The sequence below is a fragment of the Stegostoma tigrinum genome, chromosome 30 (genome assembly GCF_030684315.1).
Source record: "Stegostoma tigrinum isolate sSteTig4 chromosome 30, sSteTig4.hap1, whole genome shotgun sequence".
NCBI lineage: Eukaryota > Metazoa > Chordata > Chondrichthyes > Orectolobiformes > Stegostomatidae > Stegostoma > Stegostoma tigrinum.
In genome coordinates this window covers 13,674,989-13,682,349 of record NC_081383.1, presented here as the reverse complement: position 1 = coordinate 13,682,349, position 7,361 = coordinate 13,674,989, and the positions used below count along the sequence as shown (strand labels likewise).

The following is a 7,361-nucleotide window of genomic DNA, read 5'->3' as shown; positions in this document are numbered from 1 at the left end:
CACCAATATCAAGAGTAGAAAATCAGGGAGTTGAACCTCTGGTGAGTCCTGAACTACGAGCCTGCGTCCCTTAACTGTCTGTTGTTCACCTATTCTTGAATTTTCAGCTTAACCCTAACTTACGATGTGGCCATCTCTCTGAATATACTGACCACGTAGCTCCATGCCTCAATGTCTCTAGCCATTGCTCAAGCTCTGAAACCCAGAGTTCAGCTTGTGCAGCCGATGGCACTTCTGCACATTGGGCTTGTCCAGACTATTGACTCCCCATATGCCACAGGACAGGCTTTCTGCTTAGCTGAGTTGCCCTTCTAGACCTTAACTTTTACTTGAAGCCACTTTACTGACTGCAACTTTAACATAATTTAAAGGAACAGAAATTGCTGAAAAAGCTCAGCAAGTATGGCAGCATCTGTGGACAGAAATCAGAGTCAACATTTCAGGTCCAATGACCTTCCTCAGAACGGGAACATACTTTAGCATAAGGTTTTAAGGTAGATTTAGAGCACGGGTTGTGGATGTTGTAGCTGGTTGGCTCATCGAGCTGGTTCGTTGTTTCACAGGCATTTCATTACCCTGCTGGGTAACATCATCGGCGCAGCCTCGGATAAAGTGCTATTGTGTTTTCCCACCGGTTATTTAAACGCTGGAGTCCGTTGAGCTGGATTACCTCATTTCCGGTTTTCCTTCGCAGTGGAGTGTATATATGTCCAAGCTCTATGTGTTTGTTGATGGCTTTCTTCATGAAGTATCATGTTTCTGGGAATTCCCATGCTTGTCTCTGCTTTGCTTGTCCCAGAATCTTGGTGTTGTCCCAATCAAATTGGTGATTCTCCTTGTCCATGAGGATTGAGATAAGTGAGTATTGATTGTGTGAGTATTGGTCGTGTCTTTTTGCAGCCAGTTGGTGTTCGTGTGCCCTTGTTGTTAATTTCCTTCCTGTTTGTCCCATGTAGTGTTTGTCACAGTCTCTGCAAGGAATTGTGTATATGACATTAGCATCAACAAACACATACAGCTTGGACATATATACACTCCACTGCGAAGGAAAACCGGAAATGAGGTAATCCAGCTCAACGGACTCCAGCGTTTAGACACAGGCAGGAAACCATAATCCAGCGCTTCATCAGAGGCTGTACTGATGATGTTACCCTGCACGGGAATGAAATGTCTGTGGAACAATGAAACAGCTCGGTGAGTCAATCAACTACAACATGCTTTAGCAGACTTTGACCTTACTCTTGAACCCGTAACTAAAAACTGGAGATTAGTAGACAGTAGAAATTATTTTCTATTACACTCTAACCAGAGGCTGCTCAACAACCCATTGCAAGTACAATATTACTGTTAGACATTTTTCTGGAAACTCTTTCATCTGTTCTTTACTCTCTCCTACTCTTCCCAGCACCATCCATAATAAAGCAGCCTGCTTGATGAACAGCCCATTCACCATTTTCAAAATTAACTTCCTTCATCATTGACACCCAGTGGCAGCAGTGTGTACTGTTTACAAAATGCACTGCAGCAACTCACCGAGGCTTCTTCAACCATATCATTCAAACCTGTGATCTCTCCTATCTAGAAGGGCAGCAGGGACATGGAATACCATCAACCATCCCCTCCAAGCCTCTCATCGTCTTGATATGAAACTACACCACTATTCTTTTGTTGTCGCAGAAATCCTGAACTGCCTTCTGATCAGCCTGTGAGTTTGAAACCTACATCCCATGACCAAATAAAAAATAAACACTCTCTCATTCATTGGCAATGTGAGTCTTGATTTTGTGATCAAGTATCTGGAGTGGGATGTGAACTTAGACCTTTCTGACTGAGTCAAAAGTGCAACTACAGAGTGACGTCTGACACAAATATGAGCAACACAGAGTGGTTGAACAATAGCTGAGGTTAACAAAAAGGTCCCTAACCCTTGACTTGGTTTAATGAATCTAGATGGGCATTTTGGTATTGTTGCATTCCTTTGGAAACTGAAGCATAAGAGGATGGTTTTATTTTATTGTGACGTTTGGTTGTCAATCCTAACATCTCCTTATGTGACTGAGAATCAGGGTTTTTTTGAGTCCACTCTTGAAGTCTTCCGTCAGGATATTTTGCTATGTTAAAGGAGCTATATAAATGAAAGTTAACATTGAGCCAGAGGAAGGCCTTAGAATTTTCCTGAAATTGCCTTCACACCTTTCAATTTCTGCCTGGGCCGAGCAAACTCCAAGCAATTAATATTTACTGGCAGTTGGGACCACGAGCATAGGCATCAATGTCTATTGTATTAGGTGAGCCCAGATTGGTCTTGTGTCCTTTCTCCTCCCTTTCTTTTTTTTAAAAGTATTGGTCGAATGCAAAAATTAAATGCGATTAAAGGAAAACTCTTAATTATTTCTTAAACACACATGAGTTTGACAGCGTGATTGAAAGTTTGTCCTGAGTTCCAAAAATAATTTCAACATTAGGAACAAAGAGCCCTATTCATAAGTTCCCTGAAGTTAGAGAATAATTACAGAATAACATTATTACTCATTGCTCAAGTATCCTCTCCAGCTTGGGTCCCACAATTTGCGGCTTGGAACAACTCCGGGAGTATTTAAAATGCCAGGCATTGATGGAAAAGGTTAGATGAAATGGTAACTGTGGTTATGGACAAGATGAAGTGAAGAGATGTTGGATTATTTTACTGCATTGAATTCTGTAAAGGACACAAACAAAACAAGAAATAATATAACTACGTAAATGCACTTACAATGGATGTAGCTGGTGACCTTGAGCATGTTCTGAAACGGGAACAATACGCAACTTAATTCCTGAACAAGAAAGTCAAACATACTTCTTGAACTTTCAAAATTGGGTATTAATTAATCTTTTCAGATCCTATCTTCAATCTCATTGCCAGAGCTCCAACTAATGTGCTATCTCCCAATCTCCTTTTAATCTTAATAGGTCCTTGAACACATTGGCGTCACCCAGTTCCAGACCCATCTTTCTCTAATGGAAACCCTGCAGTTCATGTGCTGCCCAATCCTCAGGGCTGTTGGATAGCAGGAAATTACCTGATGGGTTTTGCAAGGTGGACACAGTGCTGGCAGAGTGGTTGGGGTGGTAATGACTTGTTTTAAATACCTTTTTTGGAAAAGGAGAGGGGCTTCTGGTAATACAGTGATTGGAGACGACAGATAAATGGTGAAAGATTTGAGGCGGCTGATGTTAACATGGAAAGCTTCAATACAGTGAGTGTTATTCAAGTCTCAAGTCAGTCATTTGTGTATGTGTTTGTTTTTGAACAATACAGATGTAAAAGTGATAACCAAAGTCTGTCTATTTGACATTAAAGAATTGCTGGATGCCATTATTGATTTACTCCCCATTCCTGTACTATAATACAAACCAAACAACACTTCATATTTTCCCTTTCCTGCTCCTTTTGTTTGTCATTTGTCTCATCTATCCCTTTGAAATTGTTGGCCACCTTGCTCTGCTAGTTTACCCAGGTGATCTATATTATGTCTGATGCCACAGCAAGGGCAGGCTGTTCTGCAGAGGTGCATTACAAGCCTTGTGTTGATGCTAACATGCGTGCACTTCCAGCAGATTCAAGTTCACCTTGGTGGTGGCTCAATCGCAGAGGTTCACCTGCACATCTGCCAATGTGGTATACTGCATCCGCTGTGCCGGGTGTGGCCTCCTCTACATTGGGGAAACCAAGTGGAGGCTTGGGGACCCCTTTGCAGAACACCTACGCTTGGTTCACAATAAACAACTGCACCTCCCAGTCGCGAACCATTTCAACTCCCCCTCCCATTCCGCAGACGACATGTCCATCCTGGGCGTCCTGCAGTGCCATAATGATGCTGCCCAAAGGTTTCAGGAACAGCAACTCATATTCTGCTTGGGAACCCTGCAGCCCAATGGTATCAATGTGGGTTTCACAAGCTTCAAAATCTCCCCTTCCCCCCACTGCATCCCAAAACCAGCCCAGCTTGTCCCCGCCTCCCTAACCTGTCCTTCCTCTCACCTATCCCCTCCTCCCACCTCAGCAGCACCTCCATTTCCTACCTACTAACCTCATTCCACCCCCTTGACCTGTCTGTCCTCCCCAGACTGACCTATCCCCTCCCTACCTCCCCACCAACACTCACCTCTACCGGTTCCATCCCCACCCATAAACCTGTCTGTCTCCTATCCACCTATCTTCTCCTCTATTCATCTTTGATCCGCCTCCCCCTCTCTCCCTATTTATTTCAGAACCCTCTCCCCCTCCCCCTTTTCTGATGAAGGGTCTAGGCCCGAAATGTCAGCTTTTATGCTCCTAAGATGCTGATTGGCTTGCTGTGTTCATCCAGCTCCACACTTTGTTATCTCAGATTCTCCAGCATCTGCAGTTCCCATTATCTCTGAGCTGCTTCTTTCTCCCGTTCTGACCCAGCAATACTAATCCCACGTGAAGTATTCTTACTGCTTGTCAGTAATACTGGCTGCATTGTGCCAACTGAGTTAATGCAGGAGCTTGTTTCACCAAGTTATAGACAGTATAATGGTTTGAAATGATGGTAGTTGCTTTGAAAATGCACATGGGAGTTACCTTCTAATTGATGACTGTCTGCATTCTCTTACTTCTAGAAAATCACTAAGGCAACATGTGTAGCCTTTTATGAATACTAACAGTGATGCTTTTAGCTTCAATAGCTAGAACATAAAAGTGTGGCCCTAAGGATATAAAACAGAATGAATATCATCTGAGCTGTTGCTGAGTAGCATCTTCCCATTCTGCAACGCTGTGCTGAGCACTAAATGAAGACTGAAACTCGAATGCACCAGTTACTGCACTGCTCTGTTGGAAGTGCTGCCTATTTGAGCTCATTCCCATCATCAATTTCCAGTGGATGTAAGACAGGAGCAATTAGGAGTCAGCAACAAATGCTGGCCTTGCCAACAATGCTCATATCTGACAAAAAGAACAAGGAAAACAGTGAAAAATTCCATTGCAATATTTTGAAGAGGAGAAGTGCCCTAGCCATCCTCCCTCAATCAACATCACAAAACAGATGGTCTGTCACAAGAATGTTATGAGTGTGCAAAAGGATTTATGGCAATTCCTACATTACAAGGGTGACTGCTCATCAAAAATATAGTACTTGATTGTTATGGAATGAGTTGCCAAAGGAAGTTGTGTGGAGGCTGGTACAATTACAACATTTAAAAAGCATTTGGATGGGTATATGAATAGAAAGGTTTTAGTGGGATATGTGCCAACTACTGGCAAATGGGTTTAAATTAATTTAGGATGGCTGGTCAGCATGGACGAATTGGACCGAAGGGTCTGTTTGTTTCCCTGCTCTACAGCTCAATGCTTCTAAATGTTTTGGGATTAAAGACATCATATAAATGCAAACCTTTATGTATAACTTTAAGTATCCATTGCATTACAGATTGGTGCAATGAGATTGAATTTTCTCAGAACTTTTTCCTCTGTTTCCACAACTTTCCTGGACACAGTACAATAATGGAGCAGAGGAGGATCTAAGGAAAATAATCTAGTCCGCAACAGAATGTGCATTCCAGTTAATGGAAGAGTGATGATTCATCAAGATCCTTGTGAAAGGTCAAGCTGATCCTCACTCTCACATTCCTAACATCATTACTATTAAAAAAAAAATGAGCATTCACAGATGTTTTAATTTCTCTTTATAGTACAGTTCGTGCTTGAGTGAATATTAAGGGCCGTTAATGTGAGATACTGTGTTTAGGAAAGAAGAAGGTCATGCCAGGAGCTGTGCTGTATTATGAAACTTCCTGGCCACTCACCCCACACACCTGCTCCCCCCTACCAATCCACTTACCTCTTTCTCCCAGATTAAACATCTTGAAAGCTCACTTGAATTACTTTGTGCACTGACCCATAAAAATAAACTGATTCTGCATGAAAATGCTATGAATAATATTTTGACATGAGCTGAATTTCCCAGTGAGGAAACAGTCAGGTCGTCCTTTCCCCAAATTCTACTGTGTAACTTGTGCTGGAAAGATGTTACGGATGAATAGCCTGGGGACTAACACGCTGGTACGAAGTTCCCTGATAACTTTGGTGATCCCTGGTGAAACTTCTTCAAATTAACACTTAACCAAGTGACAACATGACCGCTGGGGAGTGTGATGACCCACTGGTCTGTTGCTTTGTTTCTTTCCCAGTAAACAAACGAAGACACGGGGAGAATGTGCAAACTCCACACAGACAACCACCCGAGGCTAGAATCGAACCTGGGTCATTGGTGACGTGAGGCAGCAGCGCTAACCACTGAGCCACCAGTTCTCCAGTCACTCACTTCAAAAATCCTATCAAAGGCAATCATTGTTTGTGATGGATGAGTGTATTGCTGAGTCACACAGATGACAATTCTCACATATTAATCATTGATGAATGAGTTGATCTTGCCCAAGCAATAGGAGTTCACTTTAATGATCCTGAGATCAAGTGAAAAAGTTAGCCAGGATTTCTGTTTCTGATCTTTATCACATGCCTTTAGCTAGAAATAAACAAGTGAAAGCATCACATGAGGCTAGAATCAAGACAATGTGTTGGCACATAGTGAATTAGATTTTTTATTTATTCACAAGATGTGGGTGTTGCTAGCTCACCAATGTTTATTACCATCTCTAATTGCTCAGAAAGCAGTTAAGAGACAATGACATTGCTGTGGGTCTGGAGTTACATGTAGACCAGACCCGGGAAAGATGACAGTTTCCTTCCTTAAGGAACCAGGTGGGATTTTCCCAGCAATCTACATGGTCATACAAATGTTATTGAATTCAAATTCCACCACCTGCAGGATTCGAACCTGGATCTCCAGAATAGTACCTGGGCCTCTAGGTTAATACTCTCAAGATAATACCACTCTGCCAATACCTTCCCCTACGGTCACTTCAACAGGTTCAAACCCAAGATGCACATTCTTGTCAGGTTACAGAAAAAAATTTCATAGGACAGAGGGAGGTGATTTCACTTCTCTTGCCTATGCTAGATTTTTGGAGATTTGTCACAATGAACCCAGCTTGCTTCTTATTCAAGTATTTTCAAATGTCTTAATGTACTACAGTTGATTAAAGAACTGAATAAAATTTCCTCCTTGAATATTGGTTAATGCTTCGTAAGATCTGATTGTATTTCTGTTTGTGAAGTTGCTTCAAAAAATATTTACATACTTTCCTGAGAACTCAATCATAAAGCTAGACATACTTCTAAAAAAAAATTGCCTGACTAAAAAATATTTAATTCTGTCTAAATGACACAGACAATCCTGAGAAACTTTATGCTGCAGCTGTACATTATGCTGCAGCTGTGCAAAACTCTGGTGCGG

The 7,361-nt window shown here is 42.0% G+C and overlaps 1 long non-coding RNA gene across 1 annotated transcript; it reads left to right on the top strand.

Moving 5' to 3' along the window:
- The first annotated feature begins 1,084 nt into the window (after positions 1-1,084).
- On the top strand, positions 1,085-7,070 carry LOC125466000 (uncharacterized). Its single transcript, XR_007250349.2, has 3 exons — positions 1,085-1,194; positions 2,950-3,236; positions 4,627-7,070. It is a non-coding gene; the product is annotated as an uncharacterized LOC125466000 (long non-coding RNA).
- Positions 7,071-7,361: the final 291 nt, after the last annotated feature.